The 18,688-nt window shown below is 49.1% G+C and overlaps 1 protein-coding gene across 8 annotated transcripts in view; it reads left to right on the forward strand.

Annotated features, from left to right (window-relative positions):
• Positions 1-18,688, forward strand: part of eml6 (EMAP like 6) — an 844,856-nt gene that overhangs the window by 286,968 nt on the left and 539,200 nt on the right. The gene's annotated exons all lie outside the window — the stretch shown is intronic.

Here is an 18,688-nt window from a genome sequence, read left to right on the forward strand (position 1 = left end):
AGGCCTTGTCGTGGATTTTGATAATCGGGGGGCAGTACTGTGTGGCGGGGTCAGGTTGGTAGAGGACCTTTTGTCTTACGGATGTTTAGTGTAAGGCCCATGCTCGTTCGCTTCAGTGAAGGTGTTGACGATGGTTTGGAGTTCGACCTCCGAGTGAATGCAGACGCAAGCATTGTCTGCATACTGTAATTCGACGACAGAGGATGGGACGACCTTGGATCTAGACTGGAGGCGACGGAGGTTGAACAGTTTCCCGTTTGTTCTGTAAATTAGCTCCACTCCAGTGGGGAGCTTTCTGAAGATGAGATGGAGCATTGTAGCAAGGAAGATCAAGAAGCGCATTGGTGCGATGACACAGCTTTGCTTGACCCCAGTTCGTACGTGAATTGGGTCTGTGGTGGAACTGTTGGTCAGGATCACCGTTTGCATGTCGTCGTGAAGCAGGCGGAGGATAGTGACAAACTTTTGAAGGCAGCCGAATTTGAGGAGGACACTCCATAATCCCTCACGGTTGACAGTGTCGAAGGCCTTTGTGAGATCAAAGAAGGCCATGTACAGCGGTTGGTGCTGTTCCCTGCATTTCTCTTGTAATTGATGTGCGGTGAAGATCGTGTCCATTGTGCCCCTTAGTGGGCGGAATCCGCATTGCGACTCTGGGAGGAGCTCTTCGGCCACTGGGAGAAGGCGATTGAGGAGGATTCTTGCAATGACTTTCCCTGTGGCAGACAGCAGGGAAACTCCTCTGTAATTACCGAAGTTGGACTTGTCACGTTTCTGGAAGATGGTCACAATTACGGCGTCTCTGAGATCCCCTATCATGCTGTCCTCCTTCCAGATAAGAGAAATGAGTTCACGAATTCGCGCCAGTAGTGCTTCACCGCCATGCTTTAGTGCCTTGGCGGGGATTCCATCTGCTCCTGAGCCCTTGTTCTTCAGTTGTCGGATGGCCTTTTCAACCTCATGCTGGGCTGGGGTTGTGCTGAGATGGCGGGTATCATGCTGTGGAATGGAGTTGAGGACACTCGTGTCGAAGACAGAGTCGTGGTTAAGGAGATCTTCGAATGCTTCTTCCAGTGGGCACTGACTGCCTCTCTGTCCCTGATGAGTACCTCTCCGTTCTTGGCCCGCAGTGGGGTAGGGCCTTGGGTGCTTGGGCCGTAGATGGTCTTGACTGCGCTAAAGAATCCACGCACATCGTGGTTGTCGGGTAGCTGCTGGATCTCCTGCGCTTTCTCTACCCACCATCTGTTCTTTAGGTCGCAAGTTTTTTGTTGGACCTCGGCCTTCAGGCTTCTGTAGAGCTGCTTTCTTGCTCTCGAGTTCTGTTTCCAGATCAGGAATGCCTTGCGCTTGCGGCTTATTAGCTCCTGGATCTCCTGGTCGTTCTCGTCGAACCAGTCTTGGTGTTTATTGGTAGAGTGACCGAGCATCTCTTCACAGGTGCTGATTATGGAGGTCTTGAGTACAGACCAGGTGCTGTGGGAACTCTGTGTCTCTGCATCACTGGGAGTCGTCAGGTACCGCAAGGATTGGTCCTAGGACCCCAGCTGTTCACAATATATATTAATGATCTGGACGAGGGAATTGGATGTAATATCTCCAAATTTGCAGACGACACAAAGCTGGGTGGGAGGGTATGCTGTGAGGAGGATGTCGTGAAACTCCAGTACGATTTGGACAGGTTGGGTGATTGGGCAGAAACATGGCAAATGCACTATAATGTGGATAAATGTGAGGTTATCCACTTTGGTGGCAAAAACAGGAAGGCAGAGTATTATTTGAATGGCAATAGATTGGGAGAAGGGGAAGTGCAAAGAGACCTGGGTGTTCTTGTGCACCAGTCGCTGAAGGTAAGCATGCAGGTGCAGCAGGCGGTTAAGAAGGCAAATGGTATGTTGGCCTTCGTAGCAAGAGGGTTCGAGTACAAGAACAAGGATGTCTTGCTGCAGTTGTACAGGGCCTTGGTGAGACCGCACCTTGAGTATTGTGTGCAGTTTTGGTCACCTTACCTGAGGAAGGACGTTCTTGCCATGGAGGAAGTGCAGCGAAGATTCACCAGGCTGATACCTGGGATGGCAGGAATGACGTACGAGGAGAGATTGTGTCAATTGGGCTTATACTCACTGGAGTTTAGAAGATTGAGAGGGGATCTCATCGAAACCTATAAAATTCTGTCAGGTCTGGACAGACTAGATGCAGAAAGGATGTTTCTGATGGCCGGGGAGTCCAGAACCAGGGGTCATAGTCTAAGGATAAGGGGTAAGCCATTTAGGACTGAAATGAGGAGGAATTTCTTCACCCAGAGAGTGGTGAACCTGTGGAATTCTCTGCCACAGAGGGCGGTGGAGGCCAGTTCATTAAATATATTCAAGAAAGAGTTGGATATATTTCTTGAGGCTAAAGGGATCAAGGGATATGGGGAGAAGGCAGGGACAGGGTACTGAATTTGGATGATCAGCCATGATCTCATTGAATGGCGGAGCAGGCTCGAAGGGCCGAATGGCCTACTCCTGCTCCTATCTTCTATGTTTCTCTATTGTTTGTGAGGCGCAGGCTGAATAGGGCTTTCTTAGCAGGGTCTTTGAGTACTCCAGCGTTAATTTTCCTGCGACATTGTTTCTGTTGCTGCCGCTGTTTTGGGGCTACATTGATGGAGATGACAGAGCAGCTTAGGTGGTGGTCTGTCCAGTAGTCATCAGCTCCTGTCATGGCGCAGGTGATGCGGACGATGACGTAGTCTAGCAGATGCCAGTGCTTGGAACGAGGGTGCTGCCATGAAGCCTTGTACTTGTCTCTCTGACGGAATAAGGTGTTGGTTATGACAAGGCCATGTTCTAAGCATTTCGACAGGAGGAGGGTACCATTGGAGTTGGCTTTTCCTACCCTCTCTCTGCCGATCACACCTCCCCAGAGGTCTGTGTCCTTTCCAATTCTGGCGTTAAAGTCGCCAAGGAGGATCAGCTTGTCGCCCGTTGGGACTCAGGACAGCGATTGTTCGAGGCTGGAGTAGAATTCCTCTTTGGTCTCGTCTGTGGCTTCCAGTGTTGGGGCGTATGCACTGATGACTGTAGCGCACTGGTTCTGGACTAGGGTGAGTCGAAGAGTCATGAGGCGCTCGTTTATACCGCTAGTGGAGTCTCTGAGACGCCCAACCAGTTCATTTTTTATGGCGAAGCCTACCCCATGGAGGCGGCGTTCTTCTTCAGGTTTGCCTTTCCAGAAGAAGGTGTAACCACCGCCTTGCTCCTTGAGCTGGCCTTCCCCTGCCTGTCGGGTCTCACTTAGGGCGGCGATGTCACTGAAGAAGCGTCTGAGCTCCCGGGCAACGATAGCAGTACGGCGTTCCGGTCTGTCACTGTTGGGGTTGTCCATGAGGGTCCTGACATTCCAGGTCCCAAACTTCATTTTAAAGGGTGGAAGATGCCTGTGCATGAATTCTTTTAACATGGGGTGGCCGTTGCACACCAGCTACCACACAGGCTTGACAGAGCAAGGTCTTGGTCCAATGGCAAGGGGATCCAGGACGATTGGAGACCAGGCTCTGCTACAACGGCCTAAACAGCCATTTGCGCTACAAGTTTAGTGTCAGTGTGAAGCAATTTTAGCTTCATACCAAAATAAATTGTGTGTTCTGGTGCATCCCTGCTGTAACTCTGGTGGGATTGTGCCAGAACTTGTGAGCGAATTACTGCTCAGCCTTGTATGGCGTGGAGCTTTTACCCACCCCATACAAGACAAGCAGCATTAGAAGGGGCAGGTGAGATGAGACCAAGCATAAGTGGGTTTGATCAGGGGAGCCAGGCCAGGATTGTGGCCTGGAGCCCTGAAGAGGAACCCAAAGATAACTTTTTAAAAAAGCTTGAATGCATCTTCCTTACAAAGGGGGCCGCAGGAGCACTCATCTCTCCTTTCTGGGACCTCGCTACTTGTGCTAGACTTTTTCATTTCTCTAATATGTCCTAGATGCACCCCTAGCAGCTCTAGTATCTGTATTACCATGTTAATCGTTGGATCTTCCACTTACCCTGCAAACTTTGGCAGGGTCAGTAGTGGAGGTCCCAAGATGGCGCATCTTAGCACTTACGGGCATGATGTGTATAGAAGTTGCACAATGTCAGTATAGGACAGGATCGATGGACCAGCTGTTTTTTTTCATGTCCCTTATTACATATGTTCATAACACATTTTGCCAGCTGTGTAAAACAACCTCTCTGTGACATCCCTAACTATAACTTGACTCGAACACTTGATTTTTGTATGATTATGAAAGACATCCTTGTGGATGCTGGCCCAGAATTTGCTGGAGTGGGGCATCTCGCGGTGTGCCCTGTTAGTTAGACCTTTCCTTCAACTTTCAGTCTGAAAAAATTTTGCCCTGCAAGTTGCTGGAAGTCCAAGTCGATAACAACACGTGAGGGCAACGGGGCATCTGGGACCTTGGTGAATGAAGGGACCAACAGGATGTCTCCTTAACCAATGAGAGTTAAGGATTGAGAAACAAACAGAGGAATGCCGGAGAAGGAAATAGGGTAAATTAGGGTCTAATAAGGTACAGAAAGAGCAATAAAGAGAGGGAAAGAAAATTGGATTAAGAGAGAGAAAAAAGAGACAAAGGAAAAGTAAGAAAAAAAATTAAATTTGAAATTTGAAAAATCCCTAACAGCAGTTTACTACCTGCAGGAATAAGACTTCACGGTTTCAGTTGTTCCATTTCTGGCCAGAGAGGTTAAGTGGCATTGCAGGGACATAAACCTTGTCATTAAAAAGGCACTTATGCTGTTAAGTGGTAGCCTAACTTTCTGCAATGGATTTAGTTGGCAATTAATGTGCAAATGCACCAATTTCATGAAACTCCCGGGGAAGTTGAGGGGAAGCTGTCAAATTTGTGTCTCGAAGGCCGCCTTGGAGAATGCTTACCTCATACGTTGCAGGAAAGGATGCCCCGGAGCATGGTACATCGGCGAGACCATGCAGACACTGCGACAACGGATGAACGGACACCGTGCAACAATCGCCAGGCAGGAGTGTTCCCTCCCAGTCGGGGAACACTTCATCAGTCAAGGACATTCAGCCTCTGATCTTCGGGTAAGCATTCTCCAAGGCGGCCTTCGAGACACACGACAACGCAAAATCGTCAAGCAGAAACTGATAGCCAAGTTCCGCACTTATGAGGACGGCCTCAACCGGGATCTTGGGTTCATGTCACGCTACATGTAACCCCACCTGACGTAGGGTCATCCAGACTCGAGTCGTCGTTGGCTGGTTCTCTCTACACAGATGCGGCCGGACCTGCTGTGATTTCCAGCAAAAATAAATGTTTTTTTGTCTTTTTTGTTTTTCATACAGACCCCAGCATCTGCAACATTTGACCCCTTGTGACCCCACCTCATTGTTCTTTGATGTAATGTTTTCCTGACTGACCTGTTTGGACACCATTCACACCTTTGATTGCTGTGATTATCTCTCTGCTGAGGTGTGATAAATGGCAGTTAGAAAGATTACCTGTAATCATCTGGCATTATTCTCTGACTATATAAGCTGTGTCTTTATGCATCTCTCCACTTCACCTGACGAAGGAGCAGCGCTCCGAAAGCTTGTGATTTCAAATAAAACTGTTGGACTATAACCTGGTGTTGTGTGACTTCTTACATTTGTCCACCCCAGTCCAACACCGGCATCTCCACACCATAAACAGGTTAGACAGTCACTAATCCAAACTCTCTCACTTATACATGCACATGTTATTAAGTATGTTGGAAGCATTTAATACATCAGGAATCAATAAATCAAAATAGTTTTGCAGTAGCAAATGGTTTCACTTGTACAGGTCAGTAAAGAACATTGTACGGTTTATTTCATGATGATCATCACTGTTGACGATGGCACAGAATGGGTCATGGCATGTTGGGAAATTGAGCAGATTGTCTTATTGTCGGTCTCTTCACATAAGGCCCAAATAAACAGCCTGGCAGGGAGGGCAGTTTGTTGCTGACGAGAAGTCAGCATTTAAAGCAACATCCATGACTTATGACTGCTGCAATTTGAAACTACAGTTTGAGTGCAAATTCGTGATGCTTGCGCTCACTTCCCAATAAGGTACCCTCGCAATGACCCTGCAAACTCTGGCATGGTCAGTGACGGACAGCACCATCGGCAGTGATCCTGACATAATCACAGGGATCGTGAACCAAGGAATTTCAGAGCCAGTATTTTCACCTTGAGTTAGTTACTCGATATATTGCTTCAGTAAATTTGCTGTATTACACTGATAGGTTAACTGCTTTAAGCAGCGGGACCAAGCTCAACATCAAAAACTGCATTTCAGGTCCTGGACTAGTTGTACATAGCTCCATGTAAGTTCTACTTGTATATAAATATTTTATTGGGGGGGGGTGGCGGGGGGTACGGAGAATGCCACATTAGAATTATGGTTGGCTGGCCTTGCCATTGCACCAGCTAAAGTTTGTGGCTTTTGACATCAGAACCTATGTTATCATATCATTTAGATATTAAAGTAAAAATAGTGAACACTGAAATGCCAATTTTTTTAATTAAATGGAGTAATGCAGGAAATGCCTAAAATATTTTTCACGCACTGGATAATGCCAAAGGTGTAAAATTATTCCTTGCTTTAGAGCGAGTGCATATGTTATTTCTGTACAGGAAACTTTCGTTTAACCGGAGGTTTAATGTCCGGAAAGCTCTATCTACCGGCAAAATTCAGGAGCTGTTTCCTATAAGTTTTTTTACTTCTTGTTGCTTTTTTTTCCAGTCAGGCTCTGCAAGGTCTAGCTGAAGCTGTTGCTTAGCTACAGAGATGCTTTTAAGCTGCGGCCGACTGTTTTGAAGCTGTTGCTAAGCAACAGGATTTGTTGATTCACACGGAGCTCAAAAGCTCTGTATGTTTGAACATTAGCGCTGGTTTCTACGGCAGTTTTGATGGTACGGCACCAGCTCGGTCCCATCAGTGCCGGATACCAGAAAGTTTCCTGTACTAAGATTTAGCAATTTTCTGTGTTCGTGTTAAGTCACTGGTCACTGGGGGAGATTTTCACTAGCTCCACCGGGCAGAAAATTGTGAGGAGAAACTTACCACGTTCCCGATCTGACCAACAGTGTTCTGAAATGAGCCTACAGCCGGGTGGCCGGAGCGCCAGCCTGTTACAAGGGGTAGGCCTTTTTGATATGGAAATCGGGGACCTATGAGGGGGGGGGGGGGGGGGGGGGGGGGGGGGGGGGGGTATATAGGACCCCAATTGCAATTTTGTGAGACAACTGGGCAGAGCGTACTGGCCGAAGAGAACCAAAAACAGTAAGTTTAAAATTATTTTCGTGGTGTCAGGAAGAGCAGAAGTGCTTCTCCGGGCTCTACAAGAATAATGTGGGTTGCAATCACATTACAGGACCATCATAGCACCTGAATTATCGTGCAGTAATGAGACTTCCATCTGATTCAGGTGGGTCATTGAGTCTTGAAAAGTCTTTAAACTTTTTTTATTCGTTCATGGGATATGGGCGTCGCTGGCAAGGCCAACATTTATTGCCCATCCCTAGTTGCCCTTGAGAAGGTGGTGGTGAGCTGTCTTCTTGACACCGCTGCAGTCCGTGTGGTGAAGGTATTCCCACAGTGCTATTAGGGAGGGAGTTCCAGGATTTTGACCCAGTGACGATGAAGGAACAACGATATACTTCCAAGTCAGGATGGTGTGTAACTTGGAGGGGAACCAGGAGGTGGTGGTGTTCCCATGCGCCTGCTGCCCTTGTTCTTTTAGGTGGTAGAGGTCGCGGGTTTGGGAGGTGCTGCCGAAGAAGCCTTGGCGAGTTGCTGCAGTGCATCTTGTAAATGGTACACACTGCAGCCACAGTATGCCGGAGGTGGAGGGAGTGAAAGTTTAGGGTGGTGGATGGGATGCCAATCAAGCAGGCTGCTTTGTCTTGGATGGTGTCAAGCTTCCCGAGTGTTGTTGGAGCTGCACTCATCCAGGCAAGTGGAGAGTATTCCATCACATGCCTGACTTGTGCCTTGTAGATGGTGGAAAGGCTTTTGGGAGTCAGGAGGTGAGACACTTGCTGCAGAATACCCAGCCTCTGACCTGCTCTTGTTGCCACAGTATTTATGTGGCTGGTCCAGTTAAGTTTCTGGTCAATGGTGACTCCCAGGATATACTTAAGAAAGGACATACTTGCTCTCAAGTCAGTACAAAGAAGGTTCACTCGGTTAATCCCGGGGATGAGGGGATGGACATATGAGGAGAGGTTGAGTAGATTGGGACTCTACTCATTGGAGTTCAGAAGAATGAGAGGCGATCTTATTGAAACATATAAGATTGTGAAGGGGTTGGATCGGGTGAATGCGGGGAGGATGTTCCCGATGATGGGTGAAACTAGAACTAGGGGGCATAGTCTTAGAATAAGGGGCTGCTCTTTCAAAACTGAGATGAGGAGGAACTACTTCACTCAGAGGGTGGTAGGTCCATGGAATATGCTGCCCCAAAAAGCTGTAGAAGCTACATCAATACATAAATTTAAAACAGAAATAGACAGTTTCCTAGAAGTAAAGGGAATTAAGGGTTACGGGGAGCGGGCAGGAATTTGGACACAAGTCTAGGTTCGGATCGGTCATGGCCCTGTGGGTAGCGGAGCGGGCCCAGGGGCCGTGTAGCCTGATCCTGCTCCTATTTCGTGTGTCTAATTCTGTTAGATTCAGGAGATAGTTCTGTGATAGTAGATTGGCAGTTAGGATCAGATCAGCCATGATCTTATTGAATGGTGGAGCAGGCTCGAGGGGCCGATTGGCCTACTCCTGCTCCTATTTCTTATGTTCTTATGTTCTTATGATGGTGGGGGATTCAACGATGGTAATGCCGTTGAATGTCAAGGGGCGGTGGTTAGACGTTCGCTTGTTGGAGATAGTCAATGCTTGGCACTTGTGTGGCGCGAATGTTACCTGCCACTTATCAGCCCAAGCCTGAATGTCATACAAGTCTTGCTGCACATGGGCATGGACTGCATCATTATCTGAGGAGTTGCGAATGGCACTGAACACTGATTTCAATTGATCAAGTATCCACATCCTTTGGGTGAGACAGTTCCAGATATCCACTACCCATTGTGTGAAAAAGTCGTTCCTGACTTCACTCTTAAATGGTTTAACTTTAAGATTATTCGCCCTTGTTCCTGGAGCGGGGGGTGGGGCGTGGGAGGCGAACCGGAGGGTGCGAGTCCGAGCTAACAGTAGCCTGCAGTATTATTGTGCTCCTCCTAGCTCCACGTAACCGTAAGTATAAAAAAGTTAACTTACCTTTTCATCAGCGACCTCCAGTGGTCCTCTCCAGCTGGTTAGACCACTGTAGACCTGGCAAAATTGCTCGACCCAGTTTATGATGAATATCCTAAAACAGGCGTAAGGTTCTTGATTAGCATATTCAAAGCACCAAACTTTTGTTTCAGGCAGGTGCCCTGGATGCTTGGAAGTCTCATCTTCTAATTTGGCAGCCTGTGTACTTCTGGGGGAGATCGAGCGATTGTGTTCTAAAATTAGTCCCCTCAACACTATTCTTTCATCCCAAAAAACGAGTGTGACAGGGACCAATTTCTCACTATTTGACAGATGGAGAGAGTACATTTGTGGTGGGGGCATAAAACTGCATGTAAATGATATTTAAAAGGAAATTAAAGGGAATGTCAAAATATTGGGATAAAATTTCGAAAGGCTCTGAAGCCATCTCAATCTGTTAGTATCTTTTGCCAAGGCTAAAAGGGGTGGGGGTGTCTAAGAAATGATAGGTAAAAAATGGATGGAAAGTAAACCCAAGGTGCAGGAATGAGTTTGGAGACAAGTGACAGGGAAACGTAGTACTCAACCCACTATTCGATACTTCCTGAAGTAGAGGTGGTGCTGCATATGGTGGTTGCAAGGAGCGTTGACCCCCCTGTCACTCTATAGTGCCATCCCCACAGGGCGGCACTGCAGCAAGCTTGCAAAGAGGTGGAGTCAAGTTTCACACCAAAATTAATCGTTACTGTCACTGGATGTGCCGGTCTTATGATGCATGTTAGCTGCAGATACCCATGCAGTAGATGGCAAAGCACTACATCTGACTTGCTCCTGACCTAGACCCTCTGAAGACAGCTTTCCATGGTCATTGCCAGGTAGGTGTGCTAGGGCCTGCAGAAATGGTTGGTAGCAATTCAGTGGGTGTGGTCAATCATGTTACACTGTCTTTTGATCACCCTGGAATACTTTCTTTCATGCACTGTCACTGAAAGCATGACAAACTATAATTGGGCTGCTTCTGAGGAATGTTTTGGTGCAATATAAATTGAAAGCCTTGCCACACTCACATCTTCCAAAGGCATCATACCTCAAGTTATTGTGAAACAACCTAGCTGTATGATAACATCATCACTTGCTGACATCCAGGTTGGCATGCAGGCTGTGCACAGATGTCAGTTGTGACATTAGGTTTGCAGTCACAGCTTTGTCTGAAAAGCAAGGTGTGTTCACTTTGGTAGATGTGTGTGTGTGTGTGTGTGTGTGTGTGTAGGCTTCAGTGGATGGGCACAGAACATCTCTTGTTCAGCCTTTCATAGATCCTCCTCTTCCAAACATGTCAAATAGTCGGAGTCCCATCAGGAAACTCATTGGTGTCCGTAACGGTGCTGGGAGCAATGAGATATATATATTAGAGAACCTAAGTGCAAGCAGTGAAAAACAAACAAAAAAATGAATAGCAGCAGTTAAATGGCTCAACTACACTTAACTTAATATTTACTGTGTCTATTTCATGATCTCTAATATACTTACCACTGTCAAGCAACCTTGGAAACCATTTTGAAGAGCATCTGATATCCTGCATACCAGAATGGCAGGAAATGGTGTGTAGGATGGAACCCCCCCCCCTCCCCCAATTTACATTTAAATGGCATGTCTGCTTGCTTGAGGTGGGTGGGTCCCACTGCTGTAGGGTGCAACTGCCGGAAGATGCATCAGTTCGCAAAGTGGACAGAGTTCCTACAGGGTGGGACTTCCATCCATTTTCCACCCATGGATGTCCATTTTGTGCTGCACAACTATTTTGAAAATACTATTTTCGCTGCTCACTGTTCTATGCTAGGGATATCAAAAATTAGGTGACTTTTGCTGAACATCTCTGCTCTGTCTGCAAGTTTGACCCTGAACTCTGTAACTTGTTACTGTGGCGGAGCCACTAAAGGACTCAGATCGTTTGTACATAATTCCCTTTAACAACATGTTAGCTACAGCCTGAGTCTGTATCTTTATTTATACTGTTTACTTGTACAGAGCGTGATTACTTTAACAGCGCGGGTAAACGCGATGACGTCATGCCGTTCATCACGTGATCCCCCACTGGCGGGAAGAACGTGATAACGTCATGGCGTCAACCACGGGACCGCCCGAGCAGTCCTCGTGGAGCCTCCGAACTGAGCAGACCTACACTCGATGTTCTCCTGTAGCTACTTGTTTAAACCTGTTAGTTTCCATTAAACTTCGTTTTGTTTGATCGCCTGAGTGGACCTCAGTCTTTGGATAGGAACTAGACATTCCTACATTGGTGACCCCGACTTTTGCGAACGGTTTTCGCAGAAGATACTCAACATGGAAACGAGAGCCGTTACCTTGAAGCTACCGCAGTTCTGGGAGCAACAACCAGCCGCGTGGTTCATCCAGGCAGATGCCCAGTTCGTCATCAGGGACATCGTTGCGGATCAGACCCGTTATTATTACGTGGTCTCCGCCCTCGACAGCGCCACAGCCTCGCTGATCGTCAGCCTACTTGGTAGTCCGCCTACTGATCGCAAGTATGACACGTTAAAGGCGCGGTTGCTACAGATCTTCGGGCTCACGAAGTCAGAGCACGCCCGCCGGCTGCTCGCTATGCCCGGCCTCGGGGACTCCAAGCTGTCCGAGCTCATGAGCCAGATGCCCACGCTCCTCGGTTCTGAACCAGAATGCTTCCTCTTCAGGGAGTTATTCCACAGCTAACTACCGGAGCAAGTTCAGGCTGCCCTAGCCAGGTCTGAAGTCACAGACTGCGCGGAGCTTGCTGCCGAAGCGGACAAGATTTTTGCGGTGACACAGCAGTGCTGCGCTGCCACGAGGCGGCCATCCCCCACAGACGCTGCTCCAGCTCAATCAGCGGGGTTGTGCTTTGACCACGCCCGTTTTGGCGTGAAAGCAAGATGCTGCCTTCCTCCCTGCCGCTTTTCGCTCAAAAATAAAAAACATCTACAGCAACCCTGGCGAAAGAGGACCGGGTCTAACGAGCGCCCCGCGGCTGCGATGGCCATCGGAGATTCGGGAAAGCTTCTCTTCATCACCGACTCTCTATCTGGTCGACGTTTCATTTGCGACACCGGGGCGCAGTGTAGCATCCTACCTGCGTCAAATCTCGATATACAAGCTGGGAGCCACGGCCCCTCCCTCGTGGTGGCGAATGGCGCGGACCTTCGGAAGGCGGCGGGTTCAGGTGTGTTTCGGTGGCCAGCGCTTCCACTGGGAATTCATCACGGCCAAAGTCTCGCAGGCCATCCTCGGGGCGGATTTTTTGTGCGCCAACGGACTCCTGGTCGATGTCAGACACCGCCGGTTGATCAATGCGGCCACGTTCCACTCCATCCCGTGCCACCGCGGTAACGCTGTGCCGCGCACTGTCTCCTGTGCGTTCCCACCTCCAGATGAGTTCACTCGCCTCCTCGGAGAGTTCCCAGATCTGACCAGGCCCAATTTCTCCTCCTCGGCCACGAAACATGGTGTAGAACATCACATCACCACTACTGGCCCCCGGTTTACGCAAGGGCCTGACGACTCGAACCCGGCAAGCTCGCGGCTGCGAAAGCGGAGTTCGACACGATGGAGCGGCTGGGGATTATTCGCCGGTCGAATAGTCCCTGGTCTTTGCCTCTCCACATTGTTCCGAAACCCAGCAGCGGATGGCGGCCATGCGGCGACTACCGACGCCTGAACGACACCACTACTCCTGATCGGTACCCGATCCCGCATATTCAAGATTTCTCGGCCCATTTGGCGGGAAATACTTTTTTTTTTCCAAAAGTCGACCTCGTCCATGGTTACCACCAGCTCCCCGTGCGCCCGCAAGACGTCCCGAAAACCGCAGTCATCACCCCATTTGGCCTGTGAATTTCTGCGGATGCCGTTTGGCTTGAAGAACGCTGCACAGGCTTTCCAGCGCTTGATGGACTCCGTGCTTCAGGACCTAAAATTCCTCTTCGTCTACCTCGATGACATCCTCATCGCCAGCCCTAGCAAAGAGGAGCACTTCTGCCATTTGCGCACCCTCTTTACACGCCTCAGTCAACACGGTTTGGTTATCAACCCGGCCAAGTGCCCGTTCGGCCTGCAGCGGATTGATTTCTTGGGCCACCGCATCACATCAGACGGCGCAATTCCCTGACAGACGAAGGTCGAGGCGGTTACATCTTTTCCCCGCCCGCAGACCGTCAAGGCCCTACAAGAGTTCCTCGTGATGGTCAATTTTTATCACCGGTTCGTCCCTAAGGCGGCCCTGCTTATGCAGCCCTTGTACGAGGCCCTCAAGGCCAAGCCTGGTAAGGATCAGATCAGCTGGACGGCCGAGATGGACCGGGCATTCATCGACACCAAAGGCGCCTTGGCCAATGCAACCATGCTGGCGCACCCGCTTCCAGGTGCCACCATCGCCCTTACCACCGACGCATTGGACTACGCAATCGGCGCAGTGCAGGAACAGTGGGTGAATGGGACGTGGCAACCGCTGGCGTTTTTCAGCCGTCAACTACGGCGAAACGAAAGAAAGTACAGCACTTTCGACCGGGAGTTGCTGGCCCTTTTTCTAGCCATCCGCCATTTCCGGTTCTTACTGGAGGGACGTCCGTTCACGGCTTTTGTAGACCACAAGCCACTAACGTTCGCTATGGCCAAGACCGCCGAACCGTGGTCAGCTCGGCAACAATGTCACCTGACGTTCGTTTCAGAATTCACCACGGACATTCAGCATTTGCCCGGTAAGGACAACCTGGCGGCGGATTGCCTCTCCCGCGCAACTGTTCACGCAGTCCAACTCGGAATCGACTATGCCCTAATGGCAGCGGATCAAGCCTCGGACCCAGAGGTCCAATCATACAGAACCAGCCCCTCTAGCTTCCAAGCAGCCGACGTCAAATTCCATGCCGCAGGCACCACGCTACTTTGCGACGTCTCCATGGGAGCTCCCCGCCCTATCGTACCAGTCGCCTGGCGCCGAAAAGTGTTCGACGCCATACACGGGTTGTCACACCCTGGCATGAAGGCCTCGCAAAGGCTGATGTCGTCAAAATTCGTCTGGAGGGGTATGCACATGGATGTCCGCGACTGGGCCAACACCTGTGTGGTCTGCCAAAAGGCCACGTCATGTAAAAGCTCCATTGGCCACTTTCGTTGTTCTGGAGCGTCGATTCGACCACGTGAATGTGGACCTCGTGGGGCCGCTTCCACCTTCTCAAGGTTTTACACACATCCTCACAATGGTAGACCGCACCACTAGATGGCCAGAGGCAGTTCCTTTATTTCCACCACTTCGGCAGTCGTAGCCAGAGCTTTCATCTCTTCTTGGGTTGCTCGTTTCGGGGTACCGGCGGACATCTCTGCCGATCGTGGACCGCAGTTTTCCTCTGAGCTCTGGAACGCTGTGGTTCAGGGGCTCGGCACCAAACTACATCGCACCACCGCCTATCATCCACAGGCGAACGGCCTGTGCGAACGATTCCACAGGTCGCTCAAAGCCGCACTGCGGGCCAGTCTTCAAGGCGCGGGATGGGTGGACAGACTTCCATGGGTCCTTTTAGGTCTTCGTACGGCGCCCAAAGGCCGTACGAGTACCAGGGGATTTCATCCCGTCTCCAACAGAGCCATGGTCCGCATCCCAGCAACTCGTCAGCCACCAGGAGGCAGCCAGATGTTTCGCTCCAGTGCCTACGTCGCATCACGGCTTACAGAGCTCCCATGTCCCAGCTGAGCTGAAGAGCGCCGAGTACGTGTTTATCCGCCACGACGCCCACCGGGATCCGCTCAAGCCCCCTTACACTGGTCCCTTCCGCGTCATAGAGCCGGGAGACAAAACCTTTTCGGTCGATATCGGAGGTAAACCGGACCACATTTCGGTTGACCGGTTGAAGCCGGCACACTTAGACCTGGACCGCCCAGTCGAGATCGCTCAACCGCCAAAACGTGGCCGACCGCCCACAGTCGCCGTGCCAGATCCACCACAACCACCCGCCAGCTCGACCACCGCCCATCAGCTTCCACTTCAGGGTTACAGAAGTCGCTCGGACAGGCTTGTCAGGCCTCCTCGCCGTCTCACTTTTGCTGTTAAAGACAATTCTGGGGGGGCGCATGTGGTGGAGCCAATAAAGGACTCAGATCGTTTGTATATAATTCCCTTTATCAACATGTTAGCTACAGCCTGAGTCTGTATCTTTATTTATAGTTTACTTGTACAGAGCGTGATTACTTTAACAGCGCGGGTAAACGCGATGATGTCACGCCGTTCATCACGTGATCCCCCACTGGCGGGAAGAACGTGATGACGTCATGATGTCAACCACGGGACCGCCCAAGCAGTCCTCGTGGAGCCTCCGAACTGAGCAGACCTACACTCGATGTTCTCCTGTAGTTACTTGTTTAAACCTGTTAGTTTCCATTAAACTTCGTTTTGTTTGATCGCCTGAGTGGACCTCAGTCTTTGGATAGGAACTAGACATTCCTACATTAATTCTCTGTCCCTTTCCCTCTCTTACCTCTCTGTTTTTGGCCTTCTACGCTGTTCGAATAAAGCTCTGGGAACAAAAACTTATCTTCGTCCTGGGTACTCTGCAGTCCCCTACCTTGAGCATTGACTTTGGTAATTTCAGACCTTAACTTGAAAAGAGAAGGCTGAGGGGTGACCTAATAGAGATCTTTAAAATTATGAAAGGTTTTGATAGATTTGACACAGAATGTTTCCACTTGTGGGGAAGAGCAAAACTAGAGACCATCAATATAATATAGTCACCAAGAAATCAAATCGGGAATTCAGAAGAAACTTCTTTACCCAGAGAGTGATGAGATGTGGAATTTGCTACCACAAGGAGCGGTTGAAGCGAATAGTATAGATACATTTAAGGGGATGCTAGATAAGCATATGAGGGAGAAGGGAATAGAGGGTTATGCTGATACAGTTAGAAGAGGAAAGAAGGGAGGAGGCTCGAGTGGCGTATAAACGCCAGCATGGACTGGTTGGGCTGAATGGCCAGTTTATGTGCCGTATATCCTATGTAATCCTATAGACTTCATTTTCTTTACAGTGGAGAATGCTGGTGAAGTGGGGTAGGTCTATCGGTGTCCAGGGGGAGAAGAGGTTGGTTGGAATATACCTTGTCAGAACACCGTACTGACAGGAGTTTGCGCTCTTGACGTTGGCTTACTTTTTTCTCTTTTTAGGGCCAGCGAGTGCAGCTGTATTTTGCCAGCATCTCTTGCTTTACTTTCAGATCTGATCTAGTGGCTTTTAGTGTCTCCCATCTTCTTGTCTCTACCTTGGGCGTCCGTCTCATTGCTTTAGTCATTCTATAATGTTTGTTTCTATTATGTCTTGAACTTTTTTAAACATTCTTTCCGTGTTTGACATAAATATTATCTCAATCATCTATCCATCTCCTGTTTTTCTTTTCAGTGGGTTACACATTTTACCGATCATGTTTGTTTTAACTCCTCCCTTTTATTTTGATTCTAACAAAATGCTTGTTTATCTTTATTTTTTTCAGTTATGAAGAAGGGCTAGAACCCAAAACAGTAACTTATCTGTTCTCTCCATAGATGCTGACTGACCTGCGGTGTATTTCCAGCATTTTCTGTATTTTGTTTTAGATTTTCACCTGTATATACAATAGCCCCTATTTCAACCTAACGTGCTCAGTGAGAACAGGGTACGTTTAGGTCAGATGCACGATTTACACCCTGCCTGATTTAATGCTACATTGGCCTAGAAATTCATGGCCGTGACAAAAACTGCCGGTGCTACCACAGCCGAGGGTTAAAGGCCGCCAAAAATGGAGGCGCTGACTGGATCGAAAAATTGGCACTGGGGATTAATTATCATGAGCCCAGTGCTGAACTCGCAGTGTAACGCCGTCTTGGTGGCGTTGGTCCCGACGGCAGGCCCCAATGTGATGTGCCCAGCAGTGTTGCTGCTTCAATAGCCTCTGAAAGCGAGGCTTTGATTTCACAAAGCATTGTGGTATTCTTAAAAGGGCAATGCATTGTTGTTTTCTGAAATGATAAAAATAAAAATGATGTAAAAATATGCAGTTTTTAGCCCTTACAGCTCAACTGCATTCTGAAAAAATATTAACATTAAAAAGAATTCCCAAATGGAAGTCTTCAGCTCTTAAAGCTGAATTCCCTTCCCCACCTAAAAAAAGGGAAAAGTGCTTCAGGATTAACACAAATGGCTCAGTATTAACACAAATGGCTCAGCAAGCCAGGGAAGGCACATCCAGGGTCTCGGACGCAGCACTCCAGCTTTGTGCAGGGGGGCAACACTGCAACAGAGGTCCTCTACCCACAGAGGTAAGGAGGCCCTCCGGAAAGAATGATGTGGCACCACATCACCGAGGTCGTCACTGCCAGCAGTGTCGCCCCCATCCCCTGGCTCCAGTGCCCAAAGAAGCTTCACAGTGGTCAAGGTCAGTGAATGCATCTTTAAAAGCCGCCTCCTACCAACCATTAGCCTCACATACTTCTCAATGCATGACTCTTCGCCCTCCGCAGCGCCCCCCCCCCCACCGTCCAATCACTCACCTACCAACAATCTGTACCAATCACAAGGCTCACAAGGCACACCTAGCTTCACCTCACCCCCTTGGAGGAGATGGTGCTGGGGCAGGGGCATGGTTGATACAAGATGCTGATATCCTCATATGTTACCCTTCTTGCATGCACCTCTTGCTTTCTCACCCTCCCCTCACCACAACTCCACCCGTGTGCCTTCCTCATTTCACACACTCAAGAAATGCAGCCTGCCCAGCCAGTGGTTGACCAAGAAGAGGAAGAAGAGAGTGAAGAAGAAGAAGAAACACCGTCACTCTCTTTCACACTCCCAGCCACTGCTACTCCGTGACATCAGTAGGACAGGCAAAGGCATACACAAGACAGTCACTAAGGGAATGCATAAGGGTGATGAGTTAATTTCTTGATGTCATATTGGATGGATAGATGTATAAAGTTGGATTGGAAAGTTTGCTTTGTGGTGGCTTTTATTTCAGCATTGTGGCCAAGAGGACACTGTGATGGACAATAACAGAGGGAAGGTAAGGTGTAGGACAAATGTTGAAAGGGGAATTGAGGTTGTGGTCACTGTACCACGGGCGGATGATTCCAGTCCGGTTATCCTGGCCAGAAAGGGCCATCTGGGTTGCATCCTTCCTTCTGCTTCCTCCTCTTCTGCATCTTCCTCTTCCCTCTGCAAGCGGATGCTGGAAATCTGAAATAAATGCAGAAAATCCTGGATATACTCAGCAGGTCAGGCAGCATCTCGACCTGAGACGTGAACTCTGTTTCTCTCTCCTCTGATGTTGCCTGACCTGCTGAGTATTTCCAGCATTTTTTGTCTTCTCAGAGGCCTTCCTTTACTATCCAAGGCCTTGCAAGCAT

The sequence above is a fragment of the Somniosus microcephalus genome, chromosome 3 (assembly GCF_052327205.1).
Source record: "Somniosus microcephalus isolate GS21.2 chromosome 3, FLI_Smic_1.0, whole genome shotgun sequence".
Classification (NCBI taxonomy): Eukaryota; Metazoa; Chordata; class Chondrichthyes; order Squaliformes; family Somniosidae; genus Somniosus; species Somniosus microcephalus.